Genomic DNA, 16,124 nt, shown 5'->3' on the forward strand with positions numbered 1-16,124 from the left:
AGAATATCAGCCAAAGTCTTCCCTGCATATAAGTATCAAAAGACTTCACACCAATGAACCAATTAAATGCCAGTTATCATCATCATCATCATCATTATTATTATTAATATCCCCACTACCACCACCATCACTGCTGCTGCTGCTGCTGCTTCTGTCATCAAATTGAGGGTGGTGCTCAGCCTATGGACAGATCCCAAGATTTCTATAGTATAGCCACTCCTAAGCTCCAGGAGCTCAGAAGCAAATATGAAACAAATACAGAGGGGACAAGGCTTTGTGAATACCAGATAAGATTTTAAATTGCCTTGTATAAATGTTAGTATCCACTGACGACCTTGAGTCTTAACTGTAACATGGGCAACTTGACTTATTACAAAATAAATTCCAACACGGGCAGAAAGCAGAATTTTCTGCCACTAAAATATATGGATGCTTATAAAAAATATTTCTTTTAAAAATGTCCTTTAGAACTAGAAATTGAGTGGGTGCCCATCAGTTGGGGAATGGCTGAATAAGTTATGGTATATAAAGGTAGTAGAATATTATTGTTCTGTAAGAAATGATGAGCAGGCTGATTTCAGAAAAGCCTGGAGAGACTGACAGGAATTGATGCTAAGTGAAGTGAGTAGAACCGAAAAAAACATTGCAACAGCATCAGCAACAATAAGATTATATGATGATTGACTGTGATGGACGCAGCTCTTTTCTTTTTTTTTTTTTTTAATTTTTATTTAATAGCCTTTTATTTACAGGTTATATGCATGGGTAACTTTACAGCATTAACAATTGCCAAACCTCTTGTTCCAATTTTTCACCTCTTATCCCCCCACACTCCCTCCCCTAGATGGCAGGATGACCAGTAGATGTTAAATACATTAAAATATAAATTAGATACACAATAAGTATACATGACCAAAACGTTATTTGACTCAGCTCTTTTCAACAATGAGGTGATTCAAGGCCAGTTCCAATTGACGGGATGGAAAGAGCCAAAGCATCCAGGGATTGAATATGGATCAAAGCATAGTATTTTCACCTTTTAGTTGTTGTTTGTTTGCTTGCTTGTGTTTTTTTCCCTTTCTCATGTTTTTTTCCCTTTTTTGATCTGATTTTTCTTGTGCAGTATGACCAATATGGAAAGATGTTTAGAAAAATAGCACTTTTAATCTATATTGGATTGCTTGCTGCTTTGGGGAGGGGAGAGAGGAGGGAGGGAGAAAAAAGGAACACAAGGCTTTGCAAAGGTAGATATTTAAAACTATCTTCTCATGTATTTGGATTATAAATTTAATCAGTCAAGTATTAAATATTTATTGAGTACCTACTATGTGCCAAGCACTGTGCCAAATGCTGGGGATACGAAGAATGGCAAGAACAGTTAGCCCCTAATCAAATGGGGAAAACAATATGGAAACAACTAGGTACAAACAAAATAGAGATAAAGCTTGAAACTAACACTGAGATCTCGAATCCAAAAAGACAGTATTTAGCACATCTCCAGGAAGACAGTAAGTACTTAATTAATGCAGATTACTGATGGATATTACATCAAAGGCAATGTGGCTGTCACCTTTTGTGGCCTGAATATTCAGCTTCTACTAGTGCACCTAAGGTTACAAGAGCTTTTTTACCCACTTCATCCCATTAGTGGTTTGCATTATGCTCATATATTGATTCATAAAGAAAATCCCAGGTCTCCATCACATGAGTTGCTATTAAACCGGACTTCCATTATCTCGTTCCCATATAAATGGGGGTGGGGAGTGGAGGAGAAGGTAAATTGAATGGAAGATAGATTTTATTCTGATTCCTGCTAAATTCCTCCCTGTTAGCTCTGGTCCAACACTGTTGTGATCATCATTATCATCACCATCACCACCATCATTATGCTCATAACTAGCCGTGCTCTAACACTTTCAAGCTGCAATATTCCTCATAAGTCCTTGAGCCTCTCCAGAAAGGGGCTGTCTTTTATCTTTCTTCATATTGCCAGCAGTTATATATAATATATAATATAGTACATAGTAGGCACTTAATAACTGATGATTACCTAATTATCTCATTTGATCTTAATACAGACCTCCCTCCCACTTAACACTGGTCCTGTAATTAATGTATTTGGAGTACAAGTGACCAACCAATTCCAAAATCACCAAAATGTACTATCAACCAACCCACCTGTTGCCATCTTGTCCAAAAGGAAATCAAAGTAGTTTTGTCAAATGCTTCGATGAAACTGGTTTTAGAATGCAAGGACCTGACTGTGCTACTTATTAATTGTGTGACCTCAGAGCAGATCAGTTCCCTTTCCTGAGCCTCAGTTCCCTAATCTATTAAAAGAAAGGATTGGGGGGAGGGGGGGAATAAAAAGAAAATAGATGTATAAAAAGAAAGGATTGGACTAGGGAACCTCCAATGTCCCTTCCAATTAAGCTCTCCCACCTAGGCCTACCAGGATGCTTATTAATGAATAAGCTTCACACAGGAACTCTCAGACTCTGCACTGGGCAACTCTGCTCTGGGAATATCCCTCCACCTCCCAATGGAAGTCAAGAGCTCTCCACCAGGCCTTGGATCCCGAGTCCCACAGAATTCTGTTCATTAATTTGCCCCCAGGAATGTTGGACAAGGCTGGAGAAGTGGTCCACTCTATGCTGAATCAATTAAACTGTTGCCAAGGCTCAGCAAATGAACCTGGAGAAGTTGGCCACCATTTCCTAAGTCCCCATTCTCTGCCCATTGGGCTAAATATACCCCAGGAAAGAGCTCTGGTCCTGGTAGAACTGGTTTCACCATAGTAACATGAATGCTTGCTGACATGTAATTGATCCCTATTTTACAGATGGCGAAACTGAGGCAGGAATAGGATAAGTGATTTACTCAGTCATTCAGAGGATAAGAAGTTGAAGCAAAATGGAACATAGGTTTTCCTGATTCCAAATCTAAAGTTTCTCCAAGGAACCATATTACTTCTCTGAGATGGAACCCCAGCCACCCCCTTGGCCAGTGTTCTCCCCATTAAAACTCTTCCATGTTCTGTTCCCTCAAAGCCCTTCTCCAGAAGTTAATCTGATCAACTAAAACCCAGCAAAGACAAGAATGGCTCATATTGACTTAATCTATCAGCTGTGTAGACCACTTTCACACTTTTTAACCACTTCAGGCTCTTTAAGGGTTCAATGGCATTTCAGCACCCAAGGTAGGATATGGAGATCTTTACAGAAAGTTTGAACCACCTATCTTTATTCCAGTTCTACACATGACAAGTATTAGATAATAATGCCTCCCCCCCCAAAAAAAAAAATAATACCACTATGCAAATTCTTTAACTTCTCTGGACTCAGTTTCCACATCTGTATTAGAGGGTTGGTCTAGATGACATTTAAAATCATCTCTGGCTCTATGTGAGCCTACAAAGCCAGTGCTTTCGAGTGCTTCGAGCTCCCCAAATCCAAGCCCCAAACTTGGGTGTGATTTACTACTGCCACCTGCACTTCAGTCTTGGAACCCAGCAATAGGCAGATTTTCCTGTATTTGCTTCCCTCTTTCTGCCCTGCCCCCTTCCATTCCCTCCCATCCTCAGGCCACAGAGACAGAAAGCTCGAGGACGGACAATAGAAAGGATCCAAATGGGGCGATGAGGAGGGAGGAAGGAAGGAGGAAAGGGCCAAGGCAGCAGGGTGGGAGCCAGGACTTGCTCCCAGGGCAAGCTGCTAATTTCATCAGAGACCCAGCGGGAAGGGCTCCAGAGGCCCCCTCCCTCTCAGCAGCCCGGCCTCCCATCCAGAGCAGGGTGAATAGCCTGTGTTCCCACTGGCCTTTTCACTGGGGGCCCACTCTGGCCCTGGCCTCCTTCCCCCGCATTGACTGCACACAATCTCCCCTCCGTGAGAAGGGCCCCAGCTCTGAAAGCAGCAGCTGCTCCAAGCATACACAGACAAAAGAAGCCGTTTCTCTAGCAACGGGGAGCCGATGAAAGCTTTCGGGGGGCTCCCTCCCAACCCCCTCCCCCGCCCTCCACAGGCTTCCTTTCAGCTGGAGGCCACTCGCCCCAGCTCCCATGGAGAGGCAGCCGGGGTTGGCCAAAAATCTCCCCCTCTCTCCCCTCCCTTCCTCCCACCTGCCCCCCTCCCCCACCCCAGCTCCTCTGGGAGTCCAAGCCACATCTCAGAGCTTGTAGCATCGGGCGAGTTGGGAGCTTAATCAATTCTGTTTCAGTTCCTGTCTTTTCTTTTTGCAGGAACTGACAGCAAACAGGTTTGCAAAGCTGAGCTCAACGGCAGGGCATCATTCTCCCTCTCCCCACCCCATATCTATCTATCTCTCTCTCTCTCTCTCTCTCTCTCTCTCTCTCTCTCTCTCTCTCTCTCTCCTTCCATTCTCTCTCTCATTTATTCTCTTTCCTCCCCTCCATTCTATCTTCTCTCTCCCTTTATTCTTTCTTTCCTCCCCTCCTCTGTCTCTCTGTCTCTGTTTCTCCTTTAGTCTCTCTTTCTTTCCCTCCCTTTCTTCATCCCTCCCCCCTCTCCCCTTTTATTGTCTCTTTCTTCCTCTCTATTTTTCTCTCTTTCTCTGACAAAGAATAACATGACATATAAAAGATGAAGCCAGATGCACCATAAGCAATTAATTGACATTTATTAAACACCTATGTTGGGTCTAGCACTATGCTCACCCCCCTCTGGTTGCTGTTGTTTTTTCACTTCCCCTTTAACCAACTTTTATTTCAAAACCCAGTCACTGAATGTTAAAGCTGGAAGAAGTCTTACAGATAATAAGGTCATAGATTTAAGAGCTGGGAAGGGGCTTGGCAAAAGCTCATGCACTGAGAGCTGGCTGGAAGGTCCTAAGCGATCAGCCAACCCAACATTCATTTTCTAGATGAGGAAACTGAGAGCACAAGAGTTTTAGCGGCTTGCATCCTGTTGCATGCTAGTGACTGGCACAGCCAAGTCTCCTGACTGCTTTGACTGATACTCTTCCCACAATTTCACCATGTAAAGGGCTCATCACTCTCCCCACTGACTCTCATCCTGATTAACTATTTCACCTTCCACAGACTCAGAGGATTGTAGCTCTAGAGCTGAGGAGACCTTTGCAGGTGATTTAGTCCCATTTTTTTTCATTTTACTCATGAAGAAACCGAGGTGCTCAGAGGTCAAACGACTCTTCCATTCCAGCTTTCCTTTGGATGCCAAGCCAAATGAACTGCCTGAAATTTCCCCTCCTCTTCCCACCAGGGACCTCAGTGCAATATAAAATGTGACTGTGTTTTAAAAATAATAATATTTTTACAATAATAGCTTTTTATTTTTCAAAATATATGCAAAGATAGTTTTTAACATTCACCCTTGCAAAACTTTCTGTTCCATGTTTTTCTCCCTCCCCACCTCCCCACTCCCCTAGATGGCAAGTAATACAATATAGGTTAAATATATACAATTCTTCTAAATATTAAATAATAATCTTATTATGTAAAAAGTACTACAATGAGGATGAGGATGATGATAGATAAAAGAAATGAGAAACTTTCCTACTGCTAAAAGGAAAGCGGCAGAGGAAGGAGAGAATGAGTATTTATATAGTGCCGGGCATTGTGCTAAGTGCTTTTTATAAATATTATTCCCCATATTCTAAGAAGTGAGCTGTGGGCTAATCCATGGATTTAGGGCTGGGATAAAGAGTGATTCCGCACTTCCCACAGTGATCAGGAAGCAGATAACCCAGCACTTCAAACCCCTCACTGCCCCCTGCTTAGCTGAGTATCAAGTCTCTGAGGACAAAGGTTGGGAGGGGAATTCCCCGCAGCACCAAGACCACTGCAATTAGGAGCCCTGTCCAAACAGCATCGATTCTAGGGCATCAGGAAGCTAGGCAAGGGGTTGCCCACACTCCTTCCAGGGGATGGGAGAGAGAGTTACAGGCTGACACTCATCCAGGTTCCAGGGATGCAGAGTTAAAGTATGATCAATTTCATTGCTAGATTGATATTTGAGGCTTTGCTGCCCAATGGTCCCTGAAGGGCCAGATGCATTTAAATGGGGAAGAGATCAGAATTCATTAATACTAAATTTCCAGCTGGGTCTGATGGCTAAAGACACTCTTCTTGCTTTTCCCAGCTACCCTACACCCACAGCCACAAGATGCTTCTGAATATTTCTCCAGTTCAGGTAGCAATCTCCATTCAAAGCTGTTAAACGACTACCTAGGTGCCTGCTATTTCATTCATTCGTTTATTCTTTCATTCATTCAACAAACATTTATTCAGTAGCTACTATGTTTAAAGGTACCAGGTTCTGTTGGTTAATCTCTCTTTATCATTAAAAAAAAAAAAAGAATTGTAACATCAGCCCTGCCTCCTTCACAGTGTTGTTTGGACACATGATATACATCAATGAAGGTATCAGAGCAGACCAGGAGTTCCTATTGTGGGTCCTACAGACACCCCCTCCAAGTAGTCTATGATACATTTTAGGGGGGCAATAAATATAGATGAGACAGAAATTACATCATTATTTTCATTAACTTTTGATATTTAGCATTATCTTTTATTGTGAATTTTTAAAACAACAAGAAAAGGATTTTGAGAAGGGCTACCACCACAATGATAGTCAGAGGGGTCCAAGAGGAAGGATTCCTGGAAGAAATAGTCAAGGAGAATCTTGGATCCTATGTACAGGGCACATACTAAGCATGCAGAGAGAGCTACAACATATTCCACTCCCTCTAGGGGCTTGCTTACTAGCTGTGAAGACAGCATATGCTAAGTCCTTAAGAAGGGAAAGTGTTTTGTGGCTAAGTTAGTTTATAGGCTGCTAAGTTTGAAGATAACGAGATGGAAGGATAAAGCACATTTTTGTTCTTTCTAATCATAAATTCTATGTAGAGTCATATTAACCTAACTTTAGAGCCCCAGATTAATTTTTTTTTCTTGCACTGAAACTTTTCAAAGTTGTTGTAAGAAACTGAGAGAAAGATCATACTCAGTGATGTTCCTCATTTTGACTTTAAAGGAGCAGAGACCACTGAGAATTTAGTCAGGGCCCATGCAGAGGGTGTGGCAAAAGTAGAGTTAACCACAGGCTTGCTCCCCACTTCCCACCCCAAGAAAGCCTTAGTCTCCATGGTTCAAGGGGATAACAGCAATAACTGGATGGGGCATGGAACAGTCATGCTGAGGAAGCCAGGAAGGATGGGAGATGGCTGACCACATGGCACAAATGGGAGGTGACTGCCCTGTGCAAAGAAAGTACCTCCACTGGTCTGTTTTTGATGTCTGGATTTTCATCATTCCTTTCTTTAAATTAAGCATTGCCCTATGCTGTATTCCACAGTTAGAAGAACCCTTGGACTTTAGTGTGAATTAATTAACTCTCACCAAAGTGCCTTGAGTGTCATAGATGCATGGGGAAAGGGGTAGGGAAAAAGAAAGAATGATAGAGATAGAGAGGAAATGATGGCTGAATGGATGGTAGGAAGGAAGGAAGGAAGGAAGGAAGGAAGGAAGGAAGGAAGGAAGGAAGGAAGGAAGGAAGGAAGGAAGGAAGGAAGGAAGGGAAGGAGGGAAGGGGAAGGAAGGAGAGCAATGGAAAAAGATGGTGCTGACTATCTTACCTGCTCTAATTTCTCAGGACCAGCATGAGGATAAGGAAAGGGCCTGATCAAAGAGATCAGGTAGACTGCATTGATCTCATCAAGAAGAGAACCTTCCCCCTTATGGGTATCAGAAAGATTGGATGCCTCCTTTGTTAAAGGATTTTGGAGATGGAGGTATCTTTCAGAAATGTATGTGGTCCAATACCCATTGGATATAAGAAGAAAGAAGAGAATGTCCAGTGCTCTGGCCATTTAAGTGAATTCAAAAGAAAAAATTAAGTACAATACAATTGCTCAAGAGCAATCAAAGGTCAAAGTCATTTATAGCAAGTACATTGACCTGATTCCCAAGAAATTATGAATGTGCATGACCCCGCATGACCCAGATGTACAAAGAACTGATGAAGAAGTTATTAAAGAGATTACAGAAAAGACAAGTTAGCACTAGAGAAATCTATGTCTTAAGGTTGCTTCTTCTATGTCAATTTGAGGTGCAGAGAAACTAACTCCAGCTCAGCATATCCAGTATTCACCAGTTTAGCAAGAAGTAGCTTTCAATTCTGGAGCTAAGTAAAGAATTATTTGAATGGTGGAAATCCGAAAAGATCCAATGAAGTCTTCCTACCAAGAAAGAAAGGAAGGCATCAGAAGGATGGAAGGAAGGGAGGAAGGGAGGGAGGGAGGCAGGAAGGAGAGAAGGAGATAAGGAAGGGGGAGAGGGAGGAAAGAGAGAGGGAGAAATAGCTTACAATAATTGTATTATTATGATATATTATAATAACAGTCTTTAACAATATCATAATTTAGCCTACAGGAAACTAGCAACTAATCAAAGGTATAGCCAGAATAATGTGAGATGGAAATAGTAATCAAACTGAAAAAGATCCTTTTGGACTTATTTTCAAAGCAAAATTGCAGAGAAATCACAGAAAGATGTAGGAAAAAGTCAGGATTTCCATCAACCTTCCTCCCTTCTCCACAGGACTCTTTGCCTTGTTGATGCTTCCTATAGTTATCTCTAAGAAGAGAATGTGCTATGACAGAGCATTGGCTTGGGCTCAGGTTTAAGTACTAGCTTTGATAATACTGGCTGAGGGACTGTGGGTAAGCTGCTTGACCTCTGAGGGTCCAAGGCAATTTTCTAAAAGTATAAGTTACAGAAATGTTGCTGATCTACATAGGTAAAGGGAACTTTCACAGAAAAAGTTTCCCCATACCAATGAAATAATAGGCCCAGGGGAAAATTAGCTATTCTGATTCACTCTACCTTGTATACAGGTTTGTGAGTCCAAGCTCAAATGTATCCATTGTCAAGAACAAGATTACTTATAACCACTAAAATTTCCACCATTAAAATCTCCACATGCCCTTAAGTCAACATCTCCCCTGAGGTTGCTGGACTATTGTTATGCCATTTCCAGCACAACAGAGGAGACCATTAGACCAAGAGTCAAGAGGTCTGGTTTCAAGTCCTGATTCTATTAACTAGCATGGCTGACCTTGAATCCTTAATAGGATTCTATAACCCTTAGGGAAAAAGCCACAAATAATGACTCAGAACTTTTATAATTCTAGGATGCTATTGATCATCCTATCAGCAGAATAGAGACTTCAGCTGATTTTACCATTAACAAAGATGGACTGCTCTGAGTCAACCACATTCTCTTACCCCATCCCCATCGTTGCCAAAGGCACACATCTGCTGGAGATCTGGCTGGGATTAGACGGCCTGGAATTGTGAAATAAGAGTTTTTCATCATGTAAAGTTAACTAGCCTGGATGGGAATCAACCCACAGCCTTGACCTCATTAGCACCAACCAGTTATAAGAGTGACTGATACTCTTTGAGAATGACTGACAGTAATATGACTCAGACTGAATTTCTCTGACCTATTGATAAGAATGTCACGTGAAATGGGGTCACTAGCTTCAGGGAAGTCCAAATATATTATGTCAATAGCTTCTATCAAAAAGACTTGACATTGTGATAGAAAGAAATTACAATAGGCTAAATGATTTACTCTTCTGGATACCATGTGTATTACTATCCAATACCTCTTCTTGGCCACTGTTGGCTGATTTTTTAGACAATTTGTTCAATCATCTTCAAAAAAACTGAAACTAAGCCAATATAGCTCAAATTTCCAGGCCCAATTTCTACTCTAACTCCATACACATCTTTAAAAAAAGTCTTCAAGAGTTTTCCAAAAACAACAGTTACATCGATTCTATTCTCGGTGGATCCTATGTGACTCTATGGAATCTAGTTTTGCTAAATGCATAAGAACTCCTTCCCTATCTACGGGGCTGGTTTACATTGTCTATTCAAAGATGTAATTTTAAAAAGTCTCTGATTTTGGAGGGGGTGGGAGGTGGGAAGTAATCTTGATAAGAATCAGGAAACAGGCTAGGAAAGATTGGTGATTTCAGCAGCAGCCTAGGGATTTCCTGGTGTGGGAACATCCTTCACCAACACAAATCACCACTTCTGTGATTCAGTAGATGAGTTCCTAGAAAGCTGCCTGAAGCACTGAGATATTAAATACCAGATGAAAGGTCACATAGCCAGTATGTTTCAGAGGCACTAAGAGAAGTGGGTCTTTCTGACTCCAAGTCTTAGCAGCCCTCAATCTACTACTCCACCGGACCTTTTAATCCTAGGGAAAGAGAAGAGAAAAAAAAAAAAAAACTATAGACCAATGCCAAGTCAAACAAACTTACAGAAAAGTCCTCAGGAAAAGGTCATTACTTGCAGTTTGGGATCTGGTCAATGACTCGCATCTGAATTCTGCTTAATGGTCTGGTTTTCAGCCAACAAATTTATGGTAGGTAATAAAATAATGTGCATATGTCATATATTGATTATGCTACTTTGTCTTTAACATAAAACAGGACTGCTGCATAAGCAGTGTTTGCAGTATTAGCATAACTACCATGCCTACCATTGGTGGTGAGCCAACAGAAAGAAGGAAGGTTGAGATTTCTTCAACATAAACATCCTCCCTACCCCTAGCCTCCCCTGTTCTACCAAATTTCAACAGTTAGGCTGAAGTCCAATCCTTTACACTTGAGCTCATTCTTAGCACTTATTACCCCAATATAAATCTCTCTGTCCTTTTAACAATATGGGATTTTCAGGTCAGCTCATATTTCCTGTCTTGGGTCCTATTACTGCAAAGGGAAAAAATATCTCATGTTTATTAGCAATATATATAATATAATAGAATAAACACTAAGTTGGGAGGTAGAAGACTTGGGTCCTAGCTCCAATCTGCTAATAGCTCATCACATAACCATCACTTAATCCCAGTCACTTAATCCCAGGTCTCCTCATCAATATAACGGAGGAATTATAACAGACTAAGTCAATTTTATTTCAGATCTAAAGCTCAGAGAAGATTTCAACAAACTGGCTACTCCTTATATTGGAAGGGACCTGCAGGATCCCTATTTTATAGATAAGGAAATTCAGCCCCTAGAAGAGTGAAATAAATTATCAAATGAGGTAATAATGATAATTACTTTGAATCTGTTTGCAATCATTTTATCTTTATAATAATCAAATCAGATAGGTATTTTTATCCCCATTTGATACATGAGAAAACTGAGGTTGGGAAACACAGCTAATAAGCATCTGAGGCAAGATTTGAATTCAGGTCTTCTGGATTCTCAGTCTAGCCATCTAATCATTATACCATCTTGCTGCCTCTATGTCAGTTATGATTACCTAGCTTCCTCTCATTCTACAGATAATGGTAATGAAGCCCAAAGTGAAGCCCAAAGTCACCCTGGTAGTAAGTAGCACATCTGGTTCATAAGATTCCTGTGACTATATTACTTTCTGCCTAGCATAGGCCTCTACTTGCTACCTTTGTGATCTTGGTCCTCAATTTGCCCATCTGAAAAAGGAGGGGAATGGGCTAGATAATAGCTGATATCCAAATAGCACTTCACACATGCTGTTTCATTTGAGCCTCACAAAAATCCAGTGGTTTAGGAATTAACCCGAATTTATGATCCCTATTTTCCAGGCAAGGAACCGGAAGACCAAAAAACTTGATTTTCCCCTGGTCACATTGACAGTATACAGAATTTGAATCCAAGTGTTCCTTTTCTATTAAGCCAAGTTGCTTCTCTAATGACCTTTGAGGACCCTTATAGCTCCTAAATGTAGGATTCCGTTACCCTAGGCCAGACACGCATGTCATTTTTGTGTAAATCACTTAATATTCTGAACAGAACTGAAGCTACATTAACTATCCCTGGGAAAATGATCACATTTGATCACATGAAGACAAATTCTAACCCCAAAATCCTTTTCCTTCCTCCTCTTCTTTTATCCCCACCAATTCCTCCCCCAAGCTACCATTTTCTTTGGCAAGAAAGTAAGGGCAGTACCCTCTCTTCTCCTCAGGGTTTGTTTTCATCTCTACCTTCCCCTTGCCCCCAATTCTCCTTCTTTGATCAGGTTCCTGTGGCTTGGCTTATTGGTGTTATGAATGAACAAAACAGCCGTCCAATTCACCACTGCTCTTACTGGACCCAAGTGACACATCTCACATTAGCCCCATTACACACGACAAGACCCATATCCAAGAAACCCATCCATTTTTCCCCTGCATGACATGGTCATAAAGCCTCCAGTCTGAAAAGCAGGGTCGGGACACTGGACAAAGAAATGGCTGGAAAAGACAAGTCTTGAAGTCACTAAATGTTCCTAGGATAGAAAATGTCCATAATGCAGAGATCATAGGATCTATGTATTTCTTTCCTTTTTTTTCTGATCTGGAAGGAACCTTAAAAATCACTTCATGAGCTGGACTAGGGATTCTTAACCCAGAGTTTGAGGATACTACCCATAAGGAGTCTATGGGTAGATATCAGGTGGTACATGAATATGGATGCAGAAAAAAATTACATCTTTATTTTTTATTTATCTCTAGCATTTCCTTCAATTCTTTAAAGACGTTATTTAAAGAAAGAGTCCATGTAGAGGCTCTACCATGATGACAAAGGGGTTTATGACACACATACATACAGAAATTAAGAACCTCTGATTTAGACCAAGATGCTAATCTTACTAAGGAAAAAAATGAGGTCCAAAGAAGGTAAGTACACAAAGAGTTTGTAGCAGAACTGAGACTAGACAGAAGGTTTCTTACTTGCTATGCAAGATTCTTTCCACCAAAAATGACTGGCCCCAAAATTTATTCTTGCCCATTTTACTTTTTTCTTTAGGGAAATAGTAATAGTAGTGATGATGATGGTGGTGGTGGTAGTAGTAGTAGTAGTAGTAGTAGCAGCAGCAGCAGCAGCAGCAGCAGTAGTAGTAGCAGTAGTAGTAGTAGCAGCCGCAGCAGCAGTGTTAGTAATAATAGTAGTAATAGTGATGGTAGTGATAGTAGTAATAGTAAACATGATAGAGTGAGGAGAGATATGGGTTCAAGTGTTATCTCTGACCCATACTAGCTATATGACTCAGGCCATATCATTTAATTTCTGTTTGTTCCAGTCAAGCCTCTCTAAGATTAAAATCTCTTTAATTTTCAGAGAAGGTGAACATTTATATGTCAAGGTTTGCAATATACTTTCCTCATAACAAACTTAAGAAGTAAGGAGTGAAAATATTATTATTCCCTAGAAAGAGAAGCCTCAAGGAGCTGCTGTAATGCCTCCCATAATGCCATTCAACTCAGTATTTTTTAAATTCTTTTTTATGAGCCACACAACATACTAAGTTTGGAGGCTACAAGAGAAAACAGTTTCTGTTCTCATCAGTTTTCCATTCTATTTGAACATACAACGTGTAAGAAGAATAAGTAAACATAAGATATTTTAAAGAAGGAGGCCATTTTGGCTGAAATGTATAAAACATGAGGAAAACTACCAGCTTGGCCACGACATGCTCTGGAGCCAAAAACAAGGTCTAAAGACATATGGATGAAAAAGTTGGTGGAAGTCAGATTACGAACAGTAAGGTTTCAATTTCCCTGCTCATTCCTAGATCTGAAACCTCAAGGTTCCTTTCCTCTCTCATTAACTCATCAGAACACTTAATTCTGACTTTTCTACCTAAATCTCCCTTACTACTAATGCATGGATATGCATTTGTTGGTCTAATTTTGTAATATTACAGAAAAAGAACATCCAATTTAAACCAACAAACCACTTGATTAAATATCTGACAGACAATAGAAATAGATATACTATATTGTCCCTTATAAAGTGATGCAATAATTTCTAGTTTTAATTATTTCTAGAGCAATTATCTCTAAATGCTTTTTATTTCACACAATTAACCTGAGAAGAAAATATCTGAGCAAATATCATCAACTATGAATATCTTGAGTTTTTAAACTATATATGTGTACATTATAAAACACTTAAAATAAAAAATGAAAAATGAGATGGTAAAATAAATAATATTTTAAAATAACATTTCATTTATTGACAGTACCTAAAACCTTTGTGCTGGCACTAAGAATATATTTAACTGAGAAGGATGATAAAATATGCTTCATTATTTTTGAAAACCTTGCTTTAATACCTCGTGCTACAGCAATTCAAAGGTCTGTTTTCTAAGTTCAATTTATTTCAATACTTAGTTTAATGGCTGTCATAGCTGAAAAAAGACATCTCACAAAGATGCATAGATCTAAATGAAAATGCATCACTGGCTGATCTTACTAAATCATAATACTCATTCTTCAAAGTCCTATCCACCAATTTATACAAAGGTTTCTCTTGAAATCCAGCTAGTAAATTTCCATCTCCCTTGATGTCAATCAGTTGTTCTTACAAAACTAATTGGATGGTGTAGCATTTGTATATTTTTAACATTGGTTTCAAAACCCACTGAAACTCTTTGTTTGGAAGATTTTTTTAAAAGGTTGAAAAATTCTGTTTCTCACTTTTTTAAGAGTGAAAATATAAAAGATTTTTATAGGTAACACATTGTTTTACAAAACAAAAGCTTTTTGTTTAAATGTCTTATTATTTTTGATGACTTTATTCTGCCATCAGCTAATATCAGAAGGCACGATTTGTACTTAAGCACTTTTGGTTCATTAATGATAATGGAGGCAAATTTATATTTCAGATAATCTTAATAATTATGAATTAAGGGTGTGGATTTCTTGAAATGATCATTGCTGATACCACTGAATGTGTCTGAGGGAGAGCTTATACAAATAGAAGAGTCAGCTCTGCCTTTCTCTTGTTCATTTTTTTTCTTGAGCTGACATTATTAATGTTATCCTCAATCTACAGTTCTCTTTCCAGATCTTTTAAAACTACTTGTTCATTTTGTGAGGGCTAGTTTAGTTAAAACCAGATGATATGTTCCCTAAGTCCATTTAATCAAAATGTGTTGAAAGCTAATGGATAAATGAAGGTAACATAGTCAACTCTCCCCATTTTCATTAGTCCATGGTAACTGCCAACCAGTTACCAATGACAAGTTACTGATGAAGCATTTATTCCAGGCACAATGCTAAATATTGGTGATACAAAGAAAATTAACCTGGCAGTCCTCAATGCTCCCCTGTACATTAGATAATTCTTGCATTTTAAGATTAGAGTTATTAATAGATCTTTTCTATAAATGGATTGTCTTATGTGCTCCTTGGGGTTTGTATACCCCACTTTGAGGGTTACTGTTCAGGATCCCAGATATGATCATCAGAGAGGCAATAGGATGTAGTAGGAAAAGCACTTATCCAGAAATCAAGAGGGATTTAAATGCCATCTCTGACACTTACTCTGCGGCCACAGGCCAAAGTTCAATCTTTCTGAGCTTTAGTTTCCCCATCTGCAAAATGGGGAGAATATTCCCTCTATTATCTCACAGCACATGTTGGATGGTCAAGTGATAATGGAGGCAAAGCACTTTGCCAAATTTTAAATGTGCTCTCGTCACCAATTGTTCATCTCACTAGTGCCCACCTCAGGACTCCACCTGATGGATGGGGATGCCAATGATAGAAAACCAATAATGTAAAACATACTGATGAAATCTTTCCTAAATCTTTCCCTTTCCTAAGACCAAGTTCCCAGAGTGAAAGAAGAATTGGGGAATAGAAGGTACAGAAGTCACCTGCTGGAATCAGCAGAAACGTGACCAGAAGATTTTTTTATACCTCTTCCCTACCTCCCCTTCCTTTTACATTTCCAGGGTTTCATTGGAAGGCCAATGTGAAAAACTACCAGCTTGGCCACGACATGCTCTGGAGCCAAAAACAAGGTCTAAAGACCAGGCACACCTTGTAAAAACACTTCTGTTTTAATTATACCCCCAGATTAAATGGTTTCTTTTCTTTAAAAAAAAAATATAATAACTTTGTTCCAAAGGAAGGTTCAGTTAGTAGGAGAAAGTGGAAAGGATAGTTTTAGGAATGAATAATATATATATATGTGTGTGTGTATATAACTTTTTAAAGATGTGTAATATATATATATATATATATAATATGTATAATATATGTAATATATTTTGTGTATATAATGATAAATTATATGTATCATAATAT

At 39.5% G+C, this 16,124-nt stretch overlaps 1 protein-coding gene across 6 annotated transcripts in view; it reads right to left on the reverse strand.

Moving 5' to 3' along the window:
* SRGAP3 (SLIT-ROBO Rho GTPase activating protein 3) overlaps positions 1-16,124 on the reverse strand; it is a 268,193-nt gene that overhangs the window by 149,836 nt on the left and 102,233 nt on the right. The window lies entirely within an intron of this gene.

The sequence above is a fragment of the Sarcophilus harrisii genome, chromosome 1 (genome assembly GCF_902635505.1).
Source record: "Sarcophilus harrisii chromosome 1, mSarHar1.11, whole genome shotgun sequence".
NCBI classification, from domain to species: domain Eukaryota; kingdom Metazoa; phylum Chordata; class Mammalia; order Dasyuromorphia; family Dasyuridae; genus Sarcophilus; species Sarcophilus harrisii.